General features: G+C 40.7%; 1 protein-coding gene across 3 annotated transcripts in view; it reads right to left on the bottom strand.

Moving 5' to 3' along the window:
• The window catches only part of fam163ba (family with sequence similarity 163 member B, genome duplicate a), a 31301-nt gene extending 16467 nt beyond the window's left edge, over nt 1-14834 (bottom strand). The window contains exons 1-2 of one of the 3 annotated variants that reach the window (XM_042509476.1): nt 14267-14834; nt 13801-13905 (exon numbers count right to left, since the gene is read on the bottom strand). The gene's annotated coding sequence lies outside the window, so the exon portion shown is untranslated. Of the gene's footprint in view, nt 1-13800; nt 14162-14266 lie in introns of those variants that run through there. The other 2 variants (XM_042509477.1, XM_042509475.1) reach the window with 2 other exon arrangements.
• Between the last annotated feature and the right edge of the window lie 2817 nt (nt 14835-17651).

Here is a 17651-nt window from a genome sequence, read left to right as displayed (position 1 = left end):
TCTGACCTTGAATCAGGTACCTGGGAAATAATACAGGCTGACAGAGATAGAGAAAGAGTTTGTGCATGAAAATAGAGAGACTAGGTCTCTCATGAAGTGATAATTGGAAACCAGGAATAGTTTTTATCCCTCTCATGTGTCCTGGTATTGCTGGGCAAACGTTTCTGTAATTAGTGCCCCTCTGTGGATGATATATCATAAAAATGGCTCCTGGCTAGTATGAATATAGCACCATGAGGACATTTGGAAAAAAAACTTAACGGTGACCTGGGGGTCTCTTCATTTAATTACACAGCTCACTAAATGTCTCTCATCCATCTGAACGACCTTGCTTAGTTGCTCTTCCAGTTCAAATTGCATGCTGATGTAATGTAACTTTAAACGTGCTGTGCATGCACTGGAAAAGGAGCATGCCCTTCCTTGTCCACGACATACTGTATTTTTAGACAACGTATTTTGCTTTTAGCTCTTCCTATGGAGTGACTGTTCATTTTTGGGAATATTAAAGAATGGCATGGCGCTATGATGTTATGAATGTGTAAAATGAATAAAGGAGCACCATTACTGACACTATTTCTCAAAAACACCATGATGGGTTTCATCTCAGTATTTGCGTAAAACATCAACAGCAGTGGCCCCCAAAAGATTTTTCATAGGGGCAGAAACTGTATCCAGAACACCCCTGGCCTCCTCTCGGGGGTCCCTCTGCACACAAAACAGGTAACAGGAAATAATCATGTAACCAAAACAAATTGTGTTCCCACTACAATATTCCAATGAATAAAAAGTCTGCAAGTCAGTTCTCTCAAAGCCTCAGTCTTATTTAATCTGCCCTTGTCTCCATCTTAGCCATAAATCTCTTCTGATTTATTTACTTTAAAATGCAAAATCGATCTAGAATATACAATAACTGTCACTTGTATTTACTTGAGTCTGTGGCAGAAGCAGTCAGCTCTAATATTTTTTAGAGAAATGTAACATAAATGGATTGTTTCTCATTTAAGTGTTGTATTCAGTTCCTGGAGAAAATCAGGATGCTTTTTTGGAGTCACATCAGTGCTCAGATAAAAGTGCTCATCTGATCCGTGTAAAATAGGTGATAAAAGCATTTGTGCGCCCTGTGTTTGGTATGTGTGTGTGTGTGTGTGTGTGTGTGTGTGTGTGTGTGTGTCTGCAATGGAGACAAAATTCTCATTTCACTGCACTTTTAAGAAGGGTGCCGCTTTGGTATGAGTTGCAAACAATGCCTCTTTTACTTTGAATTGTCTAATTTTGAACAGTAGATAAAAATCTTTTAAAATTACGTCTTCTATCTGTCAATCTGGGTGTACTTTTTTTCTTCCAAAAATGTCTTTTTAACTAAATGGTTGATGAAAATGAACTTTTGCTTTCAAAATAATTGCATATAATCACATTTTGTCCGTCTGCCTCCGCATTTCCTGCTCCTCCCCTCTGCCATGCCATGCTCTACCCTCTGCTGTGCAAATAATACCACTAGTCTGTGTGTGACAGGCTATAATCTTGGCACCAGCAGGAGCAGAATTTGGCTCAGAGATATTACAGTTTCTTTGAACTTCACAGTTGATTGATTGAAGAGTAGTTCTCAGCCCTGAAACTGAGTGATGCAAGCTGTAAAAAGGTGTCCTCGGCACGCAGCTCTTGTCATGGAAATATGTGGACTTACAGGAGAGTTTAGAGCTGTAAGAAGGCAGTTACTGCATCGACCTTAATCTTAACTTTTGGCCTGACATAATAAGAAAATGTCATCACTTTAAATAATAATCCTGTTTTACAGGCATAGATTAATTCTACACAGTTAGAAGGGACTTGTTATGCTTTTCCTTATTTTTTCTCATATCACGTTCTCATCCCAAGTTGTCAAATATTGCCACTTTGCAGTGGATATACATATTACACTCAAGGTGTCCTTTTGCATCTGCTTGAAGTTGCAGGGTGCCACTGCTGTGAGATCAACAACATCACATGTTAGGATTGTGCTGCACATGGCAACAAATGCTGGAATGTCATTAAAAAGTGCATGTTGGCATGGATGGTTAGGATTAGGCAGAAGAGGTACATGGTAAGGTGTAGTAAAAACACATCACATGGGAAGCGTACACCGGACTCCCGCATGAAAGTCTGTTCCATCTGGCTGCATTCTCAACTGGTGCTGTCTGTCCACGTGTCATGCTGACACAGTGCATGAGAACAGCCTGAACGCTGACCAATCAGAGCAGACTGGACTTGTCAGGAGGGGGACTTAAAGAGGTGTTTTAACGGAGTGTTTCAGACAGATGGTGAATGAAGGCGTTCCAGCACAGACAGTATGAGGAAGTCAATACACAAATATGAACCTGAAAATCTGCACAATAGGTCCCCTTTAAAGGAGCCAAATAAGCATCCGGATACATAAGTAACCCTCAAAAAAATGCTGCAACAGGTGTTGCAGTCAGTGGTATTTTAGGTCTGTCTAATGTATATAGTGTCACTGACTGCCTCTGCTGCTGATTCAACATGCTTAATCAGCCACTGATGACAAGTGCCAGCAGTGTTGGACACACCACAAAAACTACAGCCAGTGGTCTGCTACAGAGGCTCAACGATGGCCCCGCGCCACCAGATGGATGAATGTCAGCTTGGTGCATCAAGGCCATTAGATGCACATGGTAATCAAGCAACAATTACAACCAACACATTGAATAAAAACACTTGAGAATATGGCTACAATGTGTGCAGATGTCTGTTTAACTGAGGCATATACATATCTGTTTGTCTGTGTGAGTACATTAATGTAACTTATAGGTGACCAGAAAGGGCCATATTTGATGCTCTTGAGCAAACTATGTATTACAACATCTCACACACACCACGAGCAGCTTCACTCTAATTGCATGAATAGTTATCGTTTTTGCTTAGCGCTACATAAATATAATGGACAAGAGCAGAGCTACAACTCGACAGCGCCTCCAGTCTCAGGGCCCCACTGAAATAAACTGCTGTTTACGACACAATATCAGTCTGCCGAGAGATATTTATCCAAACCCTCTGTGCTGTTTGATTTCATATTGAATAATAACAATAACAATAATGAAAACCAATTGTCAGCGCGTTTCGCTCAGCCTTGGGCAATGCATAATCTCTCCATGTTTGCATGTGTGTTGTGTGCACAAAGGTGTGTCTATTCTATTCTGACTCGGAGGAGGATTATAACAGAAGCTGCTGCCTGCTGCTGGTTCACTCCTTGTTTATAAGTTCAGTGTCACTCATGTCTGCTCCTGAAAATTTGAAGTGACAGAGGAGACAGTCTGTTGTGACACTCGGAGCTCCACCAGGACCTCCCGGTGTGAAAACAGTAACCATGCAGATACCAGGATGATAGTGCGCTAAATCTCAGACAGGTTATTGAACCCCCCCCCCATTAATTTACACCATAAGACACCATTAAATTACATTTGCTCCTGACACTTGACAATGAGATCATTCCAATTTTAGTTTTTTTCCTCACTTTTCTGTTTCTCCCTAAGCAACAGCATACATCATTCTATCCCTGGGTTAGGGACTGGTTCGCTTATTTACAGTAGTCTGGGTTGACTGGGGTCTTGAAACATCACCGTGTGCCTCAGCCAATGACATATATCCTATGACATCATGTGCAAGGCATAAAGTCATAGTAACAAGTACAAGTACGTGTTTGTAGATGTATCAGGCTTATTACTCTGTACACACAGCAAAGTGGGCTATGACTAGAACTACCATCTTGTGGATGTATGCCTTCACCAACCAGTCGAGCTGCAGGTAACATCCACGTCTGTCCAGACTCATATGTAGCCATGACAGTAAACAATGGTTCAAATATGTGTGTTGCTGCAAAGAAGCTTCATACAGTTTCAAGATTACTGCCACCAAATCAGTATCCAATCAAATGTTTCCCCTTCTGTTCCTGAGTTATGAATCTTGAATAATGGCCAGAAAAGTGTTGACCTTTTACCTTTGACCACCAAAATAAAGTCAGTTCATTGTTGACTCCAGGTGGACGTTTGAGCAAATTTTGAGGAACTTCCCTTAGGGCATTCTGGAGAATGCCATAAGGGAAGGGAAGATGGACACAAGGTCATAGTGACCTTGACTTTTAACCACCAATATAAAATTGCTCAAAAGTGCAAAAGTGGATGTTTGTGGCAAATTTGAGGAAATTCCCTCAAAGTGTAAAAATTAATTGTGTTCACAAGAATGTGAAAAACAGATAGACAACAAGGAGACATAGGCCTAAAGCCTCTGGCCTGTGACATCGCAGAGACATAAAAAGTAGCTCTGAATTAAAATCTGTAGAAAGTTAAATTAATTACATAATTGCACTTGGTATGCAAATACGTCATGGATGCCAGAATGATATATTGTGATGACATCTGGACGTGTTTGGCTTCACAGCAAACTAGATCAAGTTGAGTTCAAATTCTAATAATTTACATAAATAACTGCAGTAAATCTCATTAGCTGCGTGATTTTGAACCTTTCCATATTTCAGTAGACACCCACTCTATGAATGTGACAGGGCTGTTGTGGCTGAATATGGTTATTTGAATATCCAGTAGTTGTGTGTCTGCATACTGAGGTGTCAACATGCACAAAGACACATTTCTGCTTTCCTTCAGAGTATTTATACTGTAATTCATATTCAAAACAGGACTCAACACCGCTTGGTTTTTCCAAGTTTGGAGCCAGTCATCTCAGAAAAGACGACATTCTTGGCACCCTGCTAGTCACGTCACTGACTTTTTGTCATCTGTCTCTTGCTTTTACTCTCCACTGCTTCACTGTGCCCCTTTTCTGTCTGTTTAGCCTCTCCTTGCATCTACTTCTCTGTCTTTGTCTCTGTCTCTGTTCTCCACCACTCGTACTCTCTGTCTGTCCAGCTGATGTGCTCTGCCTTCTGGAGCACGGGCAGTCCTCTCTTTTAAACATCACTTCGAACAGCATGTGCCACTCACAAGCTGAGACAGCGCCTCTGACTCGAAGATTGATAGATCCTGCCGTGCGTCACTTTGCATATTTGTCTGTCAAGAAAACATGGTATTTGCTAAAAGTCAGAGGAGTCTCAGGAGAGTTGACCACTATTACGTATCTGATGTGCTGATGAAATCATCACACAGCTGTACAGCAAAATGCACTGTGGGACATTATACCTGACAGATGCACATAACGTGCGCGCACGCACACACACGCGCGCACACACACACACACACACACACACACACACACACACACACACAAATATCATGAGTAATATGACTTAAAGTAGAAATAAAGTCCTCACCAAAAACAACCACATTTGTTATTTGTTTAAATTACTAAAACGTTTACTTTTACTTGACAAAGATCTTTAGTGGCTATGCAACTTATAACTCTTATGTCATAAGAAATAAAGGCAGTACTAATGTTATATTGTTTGACACTGGAGACCACTGCATACAGTTTCCTACTGGTATTAATGTTGGGTTCCTTAATTAAGTGTATTTTGTGCCTAAATCTAAAATGCCCTTATGTTCGAGTTGAGGACACAAAACTCAAATGCGTTGGTATCAGTACTTTTGGTGTTTGGTGGAAATGTTGCAGACTGTAGCAAGGATTTAACACAAATGATCTTTTTTGCTCACCATGCAGCGAATGGTTAACTTGACACACCAAATGGTTTGTTACACAGAACCACCCGAGAAGCCACCATTGGAAAGCGTTTGAGGAAGGGCAGGTACTTTCAATAAATACTTGGAAGGTGACAATATTTCCACTGAGAAATCTAGTAATATCACAGGATTCCTGCTGCCGTGCAAGGTGAGCAACTGTAGTGTAGTGTGGAAATCAGTTTACACAAACTTGTGTTAGATGTGAAATCCTGCACAATGAAAGTCATGTTTTTATTGATAAAAAACTACATCATGCTGAAATGGATTTTGCTTGTTATGCAGAGCCTCACAATTTATGCGAATGTGTGTGTGACATAAGAAAATAAGAGAGAAAAGGACACACTAAAACATCAATTGCATGATGCTTCCAGTGTTGTACTTGATAGACAGGTGAGAGTCTTTGCACAGCCCAGTTGGCAGAAGAAAATGCTGGCAGTGTACGCCTCTGCAAACCAGGAGCTCCTTACATTTGTAAGAATCATATAACCAATTTTAAAGTGATATATGAGCTGCCTTTGTCATTGGGAGATGTAGGGGATGGTGTGACACATGCCAAGCTGTAGACCCCGGTTTGAGACCAACAAATAATCAAAAAATGGCTGTATATTAACGAGTCATTGCAAAATTTCAAGTGGCTTTTCAGCCCCCAAACGTGGGTGATTTTAGCAAATCGTTACTGTTTTTCCAGCAAGGTTTGTTGTCCCTTTACACTAAAACATGATCTTTTCCTAGCCATGACCAAGTGTACCTGAACATAACAATGTTAAACACAGCATTGTTGAAACAAAGCTTTACCATATCTGCAACATAACATGCAAATGCTAATATTCATGTTTTGCAGAAACTTATGATGGCAACATTTTTTAAGGTGACTGGGAGATGGAGAGGATGGTGGATGGCATGACACCTAGGCGAGATGGCTGCTTAAGTGAGGACCACTGTTTGAGACTAAAGAACAATAAAACCATTTGTTTTTTATGGGGATCATCGCTGTGTTTCCAGAGGCTCTTCAGATGCTTAACATGGCTGTTTTTTAGCAACCGGTTGCAGTTTTTCCTACTGAGATAGTGGCACAAAAGGTGGTTATTTATTACTGAGACATTGGTGCCTTTCCAGCAGGGATTGTGCTCTAAAACCATGTACTTTAAGCTCAAACATCATCTTTTCCTAAACACAACCAAGCATTTTTGTGCCTAAACCTAACCACACATTTACCACATTGAAATATAAAGTTTCAATATATCCTCTACATGCAGTAATAACTTGCAAATGTAACATGTCCGTGGTCTGCATAAACGCACAAAGCCAACATTTTTCCTAGTGATTGATTTGTGTGCCTTTCAAGGTGTAATGGTGCATGCAAGAGTAACAATGGACATGCATTTAAACATGACAGAGGCAGGGAAGATTATAGAGAAGGCCAATGTGAAAGAAACAACAGGAGGGGGAGTGATTAGTGGGAGTAAACATGGAGAGAAAAGGTAGGGGGCTGGAGAAGATGCAGGAAGAAAAACAGAGGAAATGTAGAAGTAAGTGGAGAATAAATGAGGAAGAAAAAGCATCTGAGGGCACCTCTGTGAAGATGAGAGGAGAGACGTACCCAATGAAATGTACAGATGGTTGGAGGAAATGTTTTAAAAGCTCAAAGCTGATGATTGCTTGGGTTTTAGTGCTAATGGTCAGTGCTCAAGAGGCAGTATGTGTAAAAGTATGAAAGGGTCTTCAGTTACTATGGTGACAGGGCTATTACAGACTGACATTTTACCATTGCCTTTTCTGCCCTTTGAGTGGGTGGTTTACACTTAAAAGTTCTAGCCGTATTGTACTTGAACCAACTTTTCCTCGCTGTATGCTAATCTCTAAGCTGACAAAAACGGAGCTCAGTGCAGTCAGGCAGAATTGCAGAGATGCATAATAAGATACAACACATCAGAAAGAGAGAAATTTATCAATGAGAATCTCATGTGCATTTCTGTTGTGATCAACTCTTATGGCAGAGTAAGTCATGACCTTGCTGAGCTTGCTTGTTCTTAAAATTCTTTTCGCTTCATCACTTTCCAAAAGGACCATGTCAACGTTTGCAGCTTTTTAGTCTCAGATTTAACATTATACAGCTGAATTTGGCTGTTCCTATAATAAGCATGTAGGCTTTGGACCATAAAGTTTGTAATGAGAGGGCCCCTCGGCTTCTTTGAAATGCACTGCATATTGTAGGTTATACTTACAGACAAAATGCAAATTGTAAACTGAGCAGTGTGCCGTCTGCCTTTATATTTAGTGTGAAATATATGCAGCATGTTGCAGGTCAGTTGTGCAAGGCTGAAAGGAAAATTCTCCATTGTCGACACATAGGTCTTATTTTTCCAGCTTTAGCCATCAGTCTTACCAGTTATTTTAACACTTCAGTCATTTTCACCAAATCCAATACTGAGATCTGGGAACACAACCAATCTCCCCAAAAATCTGTCTTCCAGAGACTTTGTTTCTTGCATTCTGGTTACTTTTTAGGCATGAAAATAACAAAATAACAGTACACGGCAATATTTTTATTACATGCTTTTAATTTTAATTTTAATTCCCAGAATAGACAGTAGCCATTTCCTCAAAGCTTTCTGTAAAAACAGGAATTCTTCTTATTAAGAAGACCTGAAATTTGCTTGAGTATTTTTTCTCGTAGTACTCTCAATTACCCGACCCCGGATAAGCGGAAGAAAATGGATGGATGGATGGATACTCTCAATTTCTCTGTTTGTCTCTCACTAACTTATGAGGATGAGGCACGAGCAGCTTTCTTCTGCATGAAATTGGGCTTGGCTATATATTACTTTAATTTTGATATTGTGATACACAATTGTGATTGTGAGACTTAGATTTGGGTTATCTTAATTCGGAAGTGTTGTCTGTTCCTGATTTTTAAAGCTACATGTATTTCCTCAGCTTACTGGTCCATCTGTTCTGTTATTTGCCTTTACCCACTTAGTCATAATATCAACATTTTTGATGATTATTCAAAAACTCTACTATGTACATATATCATGGAAGCACCAATAGTCAACCTACAATATTGTCAATATATCAATATAGAGGTATGTGGTGAAAAATATCTTCATATTTTATTTTCTTCATATCGTCAGCTTTAAAGTTACATGCATGCCATGAAACAACATTTGCTGTAGCTGTATTGTTGTCCGAGCGGACACACTTGTTGTAGGGCTTATAAATGCTGTAAAGCACCAGAAGCAGGTTGTGATAACAAAAAGGAAAAAAAGTGTGAAAATTTGTGAAAAATTGTGAGAAATACAGGAGAATTGTGACACCAGGAGAACACCGGTGAAAAACAAGAGCCTCCAAGAAAAATCAGAGGGTTGGCAAGAATAACAAGAACAGCTCCATAACAGAAATTCCCAATTACTCAGATATTTGGAAGCTCAGAGAGGTAAAACTTAATATAATTGCCCAGACTGTCCATTGTAAACACATTCCTCTTTGCAGAGCTAACTCCAGGAGCGACTCTGCCTTTGCCCTGATTGTGAGCGTACAGTTTTTTCAGTGCAATGATTGACTGTCACTGACATCTTCACTTTCCCTTCAAACTAATTCATATTAAATGAACTGTGGTATATTTACAGCCTGTCATATGTTCTGCTGCTTGGCCTAACGGAGTGCTCCTGGGATGATGTTTCTCTGCAGGTTGATGCGAAAGTTAGAATCGCCCAGGTTCCCTTGTCAAAAGGCCCATGGAAGATTTCCATTGGATTTTGGATCATTGTAGAAAATTACCTCTGTTGCAAACAAGTTAATAATACTTATTTGTTCAGTAAGATAATCTTCACAAATGAAAACCACTTTTATGATTTTTTTAAAGCACAAATGTGACTGCCAGAAGTAAAAAACTAACGTTAGGCTACAAACAAACTACACTATGGTTGTATGACTTAACATCCCTATACTAGGACGAGGCTGTAGAGCCATGTTCAGTTTTGTAGTCTTTTTAACAACAATTGCCTTTTTAAAGAAAAATAAAAGCATAACTAAGGTATCGACTGACGTAACATATGTCTTAAAACAAAACATGAAACTCTAAAGCTTGCGTTAGCCACAGACCTTATTTCACGCATCTAACCAAAAACCCATTCAAAAACCCACTGAGTCTGAGACAAGGGAACCGGGAGTGCTGAAACGCTAACTCATTTATGGGTTTTAGGACTCATTTCTGGAGCACTCTGTTGTGAAGTGTGTCTAGTGATGTCATCTTCTCTCCAGATCTTAGCAATTAAGTTGCTGAGTAAGATTACCAGTTAGAAAATGAGGGCCACAGCTATGGAAATGGTCCCCATCTTGGAAAGAAAAACCCTGTCATCATATTAACACTAAATTAATCGGCACTATTTATAACATGTGTGCACGAAAAATCCACAAACACACACCATAATGAAGCTGACATAGATGAGGCATAAGAAGGGAAGGCTTACCCTCTTCCTGTTCTGCTTCCCTGCCTCCCTCACCTCCCGTCTACTCTTTGCAATGAGCTTCAGTTTTTCACAATCACTCATTGGGATGAGGGCAGCCGACCAACGGCTTGTGCACGCATGTGCTCACGCCTGCAAATGCGTGTGCTCGTAATGTTGGTGTCTAAGTGGGAACCCATCTGTGCGCGAGCGTGATGTGTGAGCATGTCAGGGTGTTGCTGCGGGCAGGGGGGGAGTGGAGCGTGGTGCCGAGGGGGAGGGGAGCAGGAGAGAGACGGGTGGAGGAAGAGAGGAAGGGATGGTGACTGCTTAACATGATCATTGAGCAGCCATGTTCCCTTTTCTCAGTCTCAATCCATCCACTCCACTTCGCCCCTCGCCTCTTTATCTCGACCACAGCGGATCTATCATGACTCCCCCTCCCAGCTGTGCATTTTAAAGGTAATTAAGCTGATATGTGAGTACACTTTAAATGCCCGGAAAAAAAGTGCTACCTCTATAATTGCATTCACTCTTGACTATTCTGCCAGTGTTTAACCCTCCCCTCCTCCTCCTCCCCTTCCCTCTTTCCCTATTTTATATGCATTCTTCTCTCTACACCTTTCTTCATCTTTTTCATCACCCATCTGTCTTTGAAATTTGCTTTCTTCCATCCTACTCATCTGCTTGTCCTTCAACTCCCTCTCTTTCCTCCTCCTCCTGGTCTCCCTCCTGCTGTAATGACTGAGAGGCTGGTAGAGCAGCAGCAGCAAGCAAGCAGACAAGAAACACACAGTCACTCATAGTAGTCATGCTCCGGGGGGACTTGAGTGTGTGTGTGCATGTGTGTGTGCATGCAGGACTATGACTGATCTCCCAGGGGGCCAAGGTTGTTCCAAGGGTCACTGACCAAGTCGCCATGGGAACACAAGCCCTGCCTTGCCTTTCATTGTTATAGGCCCTCTTAAAGCACAGTATGTGTTGGAGTTTATTTCCTTTGCAGTCCACAACATGGATTTAGTCCCACTTCCCAATATCAGCATTAAATCATACTGTCTTAAACTGCATGATATGATGTGATATATGATATGGAGAGTTTAAAGCAGTTGCTGTGATGCTAAAGCTGCAGCATATGGGCATGAAATAGAAAAATAACAGCACTGACATCAACATAATTCATTGTCCGACTCCCAGGTATCAATCTGAGTAAGTGTGCAACCTTTAGCCCTCTTTGCCCTCGGGAAATTAAAGGAAAAACCCACATTAAGCATCTCAGTAAGCTGATGGAGCACCACGAGCCTCCAGAGCCTCTCTGTAACGGTTACTGGAGGGATGAACGCCAATCTGCCAAAACACATTCCCTCATTTGGTGTTTTGATGATGTGGTGAACTGCAGTGAGATATGGTGACGGTTAAGATGATCATTTTCATGCATCCCAGCACCCTACATACACTGTGTGGAATTATCTGCACTGTTTTTCTCTATTCTTTTATCAGGTTTTTTATTGAGCTGGTCACACATCTGTATGTGCTGGCAATGATCTGGGGATCCGGTAAGATTTGATTTCAAACATTTCAGAGAGATAGGCCAAGGTAGACAGAAAGTGGGACCCTCAAGGGGAGGCCAAGGGGATCCATAACCCCCCAAATACAACCCCCCTCTCCAAAAAAAAAAAAAGAATTTGAGGCTGACATTACTGTCTGTTGAGGCTGTGGCGCACTAATTTCTTAGCTGGTGTGAAGGTAGTGGTATCTTGTGAAACTAGAAACTGGACCCCCGGGCACACTGTGTGAACAGCACGTGACCTCACTGAACCGCAGCGACTCGTATGCTTGCAGTGCTCACACTGGTAGTGTTGTTGCTGCAGCAATTTTGCAGAGCTGCCTGTTGCTATAACTACTGTATGTCCACAATTAAAAGATACTCCACTCCTTTATGGAGCTGTGTGAGACACTGTATCGCCAACAACACAGTCATGCAAATATTTCACAATAAAAAGCCTTGTGTCAGCGACTGAAGGGATTGCATCGCCACAAACGTTGTCAAAGGGGTTACATATTGAAAGGAAAAGAGGAAATGTTGAGTAAAACAAATATATTTGTATTTTTTCATGACTGTGACACATGTAGACATGGAAACTGTAGTGAAAGGTCAGTATGACCACCAAAACATCATTTTCACTGTCTGTTTTTGCTAAAAATCAAGCGCATCATGCAGTAAAATTTGTTACGACTCAGAATTGAAAAAATACAACAGGTTCCACGGCACACACGAGCTGCTTATGCAGGAATATCACTGCTGTCTCCCATAAACTTGAGAAGCCTTTTCCCAACAAATTCCTTACATTCCATATACTCCTTCAAATTAAATCTGTACATTTGTCTTTTTAAGGAAAAGGACATTAATCCTATTCGAAGAACAATGACTCGCCTAACATGTGTAGATACATAACACATAAAAACAAGATTATTGTGGAACTCAAATATTAACTGTACAAGTACTGACCAGTTATCAATGAGCCTATATAACTCAACTCCTTAAATTCAGTCTGGTGCTGGACTTTGGACTGAAACTCCACAATGGAGAACTCGAACAGGTTGCATTTCAATTTTCAAAGTTGTTATTTTCCAACTGGGCAGTATTAAATAGTATTATTAGTAAAAGACATCTCAGTAGATCTTCCCCAAGAAGGCTATTATGGTCCATCCCTCCATTATAAGACCAAAACACCACATCATAACTATTCCCAATCGCTCTCAAGACACATGAACTACAGAGGGTCAGGAGTTATTATCACATGGCTTGTGCAAATTATTTTTTGCAATTTCCTGTTCCCCTGCCCCTGTGCCATATTTAGAGACAGCAAATATTTTCTGCCAACAAATCTAAACACTGTAAAAGTGGCAATTTAATCTTCCCGGGTTGACATTTTAGCTGGTTACTTATTACTCTATCCACCACAGTGTTTCCAAAACACCCAGTAGGTGGTGGGATGCACACTCTGTGTTCTCTTGCTTGAAACATTTCTGTCATTTTAACTGCATTCAGTAGAATGTTTTTTGTGTTGCACGGCCTTGAGATGCATTTCCACCCTGCCTAAAAATATCTGGAGCAAACAGTTTGGATGTGACCATGGCTAACAGTTGGTGACAGTAGCTGTGGCTCACAAGCCATGCTGTTTTGTCAGCATGTGGCAAGCTGGGCCAGCCAGCCAGTCTGTCATACAAAGCACTGAACCTCTCCCTTGCCTTTAGTCTCTCTCTCTCAGGCTGTATGTGTGTGATCCACTACTGTATCATGGTTTCATTTAAACCTCCAGAAACTCTTTCTGCAACGTGTACACTGCTCTGACAGTATGGATTATGAATTATAAGTGTTCTGGGGTGAAAATAATAAGAAAAGACTCCCATTGTAATATAACAGCAGCGTGGTTCTGTCCGTGGTGCTGAAATGAGATGCAGCACTCTGCTTCTCAGTACAACCATCTACCTAACCATCTATCTGTCCCTTTCTCTGTCTGGGCAATCATGGTTATTCTCTATCAAGCACAACTTTTAAATTGCATGCATGACTTAACAAGCAGATCTTAATTTCACTGCCAAACCCATGTAAGCATCCAAGATAATAATGAGTGAGTAGAGACAAGGCATTATAAAGTGAGGACTCTTACCTTCAGAGATAAGAGAAATTCACCGGGTCACATCTAGGGAATTGGTGGCTCCTCGGAGCTCAGGTCCCGACCTCTGCTTTTTGTAGTTTGTGTCGACCTCAGTCACTGAATAATTAGAGCAAAAGCAAAAATAATAATTAAAAAAAGCCCCAAATGTCGGCAAAGTAATCAGCAAAAAGTGCCTTCTATGGAAGTAGACCTCGACTTGAGTCCAGATAACCCCCGCTGGGCCTGATCCACATGAGTTGTTAATTAAAAACAGATAAAATTGAAGATGCGTCCTTTGCAAAATGTTCTTTGACTACTTTTCCAAACGCATTTGTTGTGTCATTTGCATGAAAAAAAATCAGTCCAATTCCAGAATCGCAAAAAAAAAAAAACACTCACACAAAAAACCCACTCCACAGACAAGAAAAATGCTCCAATAACGATAATATCTCTGGAAAGATGCGCCAGCGACACTCACAGTTTCATCCACCGCTTGTCTGGAGTTGTTTGAACAGTAGCTTTACCAACGCTGCCCGCAAAATAAAACACTCCTACGCAAACATCATCATCAGCCTCAGCAGCATGTGTGTTGGAGGAGGAGACGGGATGATAGAAAATCTCGACATCTCCATCTCAACAACCAGTTTCCCACCGTCCGAGGAGGTCGAGGTCAGATTTTTTTGTTGTAGCACTGCTCCGGGTTCCGCTGCCAAACGACGCGCTTTTTCTCTAGCTCTCCTTCCCTTTCTATTCTTTCTATCAATATGTTTATCTCCTCCCTCCCTCCAGCGTGCTTCTCTCTTTGCGCCCCATGTTTGGCGAAAAGCGAGCCGGACAGTCGCTCTAGGCTACAAAGTGTCTGTAGCTGGCTGCTTCCACAGAATAAAGGCTACTGTTTTTATCTGATGCACGGTCGCCGGATTTCCGTATCTTCACTGATTTCTGCAAAGCGACGTCCGGGCGCTGCGCGGAGACGAGAGAAATGCGCTTTGAATTCAGAGGTGGCTCTCAGTGCCTGCAGACCCAGTGAGTGAATGCAGCCTGGAGTGTGCAGCCTGAGAGATGGCGCTTTAGTCACAGGCTTAGAATGGCTGTGGGTGCTACAAGCGAAAAGAGACAAGAGAGGAGGGGACCTGGATGAGGTCCCCTTTTTGGACTTCCAAGCAGAAGTCTGTGAGCTGTGTGTGTTTGGTGGGACTTGAAAGAATACTTCAAACGGTCATTCATTTATGTATTTTGTGACTTCAGTGAACCCAAACTAATCCTTTAAAAGCCAAAGTCAAACAATAACACAAACAAATTAACTGATGGAGGCAGCGATAGACCACCAGCTCCCATGTTCAGTGAGGTAAAATTACTCTTTTAGTCATATGGCTAGATTAATGAGTTATTGATTATACTGCATGAGTTGTGTCAGAGCAAACGGATGTTTTGATATAGTTATATATCGGACCCTTTTGACTTATATTCATCAAGTATTTTCTCCAGTTTTGGATTCTTCATTCTCTGTAGTCATGCCAGAAATACAAAGTAAAAATGAATTCAGCGTAACATCCACATGACTAATTAATATACAAATGGTCATTTGAGGGGTTAACTATTGGTTGAAAGGCATGCAACGGTGCTGGATTTGTAGCAGCAGGATAAAGCATTACATCTAAAAACCAATTTCTAAAGCGTTCTAATACAGACTTAAACACATGCACTGCACAATTAGCTCTGTTAAACAAAAAGTCATCACAAGTCCTGAGAAATAACAGAAAAGGTGCAACAGGGATGAAGGTGTCACACAGCTTGCTGATTAAATCAGAGAGTTCACTGTGTCCTCCTATTACATTGGAAACCAGCTGGTGCAGCATTTAGAGAGGGTTCATTAAGCTTCCCATGACATTAAAGTCGCAGCAGTTAATCATCCAGGCTATATGCAGATTTGATAGCCAATCCATGAAGATAATAATGAATGACACCTGTCCAGAGGTGGACTATAACTTCATTTACTCAAGTTCTGCATTTAAGTGCAAATTCAAGTTGTTTATACTTAACTTGAGCATTTCCTTTGAATGTTACTATATACTCCACTACTCCTCAGAGGTAAATGCTTTTTTTTTTATCCCCTTCCTGTGAATGGGAAACTACAGTATGTTTCTGCAGATGTGTTGATTTTCAATATCTGTGATAAACTGAAGGACAAAATTTTCCTTTATGTGTGAGAAAAAAATCACTCCTCAGCTAAATAAACTCTAAAGAGCCTAAACAGTAAGGGATGTACTCCAAAATGTAAGGAAAATAAAACGATGAGGAAGACAATCTTTAAAAGCCTTTATTATAGTGACTAAATATTAAAAGTACCAAAACGTTTTGACCACTGTGAGTTTTTATATTTTTTTTAAAAAAAAATTAAAGCAACCCATCTCCTTTTTGTCTTTGTCTGAGATCAGTTGGAAAATGCATCATTACAATACTGAAATTAATTTACTGACATCATGAAAAGCTGACTTTTTAGAGATTGATTTTTCTCGAAGGACAGTGACTTGCAAAAACTAAACTCTAAGAACTGAAGGCTGAAGTGCTACTCACAGAAAGAGACACAGATGATGAACTGACAAAGACCTTCATCTCCTTTCTCTAATAGCCCTTTGATGCTCCACTCTTTCTGATTTAACCACCCTGTCCTTCAATATGCGTCTTTCTGCTCAGAACTTTACATTTAAGCAGTACATGCTCTACAATTTCGCAGCAGATAGACCTACATATTTCACATTTATCTGACCCTGCCTTTTTCATGACATACAATTTATCATTAAATCCTGTGTGCCTTAATCTTTATCTAGAGAGAACCACTTCTTCCTTCCTACATTTGCATTTAAATCTTCTCACTCTTTACAGATTTTTAAACTATTTAGTACTCTCTACCTTTGGTGTCTTTGTTCCAGATCTCCTGCCAGATTGAGGGTATTCCCTGTTAAAGTATTAATTTTGCTTCCGTCTTCCCAAAACTAATCTCTAAAATATCATTATCACCTTTCTTTAATGCACTTTTTTGCCAGTTTAACAAAGAACAAAAGATCTGGTCTTATGTGTAGGCAGTGACTGATTGGGAAGTGAAAACAGGTGAGCAGGAGGTGAGGCGACAGCAGAATAAGTGAGGAACTGCAGGGAAAAACACACAAAGGCAGGAAGTTAAACCAGATAGGATACACAGGTGATTATGACAAAAATGAATCCGGAAACATAACTGAATTAATGCAACAAAGAAATACTAATTTGTGTGTTAAGTAAACCAGCTTTTACAGAATGATTGTACTTGATTACAGAAGGGAGCTTGCATCTTTTTTTTTTTTTTTTTATCTTATGAGGTGCGTTGCCTTACACACACACACACACAGAAAGAGAGAGAGGATAGAAGCAGAATTCACCTCAACATGACAAATCCAACCATCTCATTCTCTCCTAATATAAATATTTTAACAACACACACTCTCAAAGTGCACTAATCTCCGTGTCTGTGAGTTTGAATAATGAATGCAATAAAAACTCACACTGCTACTCTTAACGTTGCCTCACACTGCCCCCTCGTCTGGTATGAATGGGAGAGGCGAGTCGTAGTAAGGGTGGATTGGGTCATTAGTTAGAGGAGACGGTGATGAGTGAAAAGTCAGAGAGGAGAAAAGAGAGAGGGATAGAGAGAGATGGAGAAAGAAATAAAGTAATGGAACAGTTCATGATCAGAGGCTGATGAAATGGGAATACAGTGGCACAATGAGAGGTACATGGAGCACATGAGAGGGGGTTATAAGAAGGAAATAGTCACATCCATAGATGAATTCGTAATATGTCCTGAAGCACAGAGAGAGTATAAGGAC

This window comes from Plectropomus leopardus, chromosome 20 (genome assembly GCF_008729295.1).
Source record: "Plectropomus leopardus isolate mb chromosome 20, YSFRI_Pleo_2.0, whole genome shotgun sequence".
NCBI lineage: Eukaryota > Metazoa > Chordata > Actinopteri > Perciformes > Serranidae > Plectropomus > Plectropomus leopardus.
This window is presented reverse-complemented; position numbering and strand designations above follow the sequence as displayed.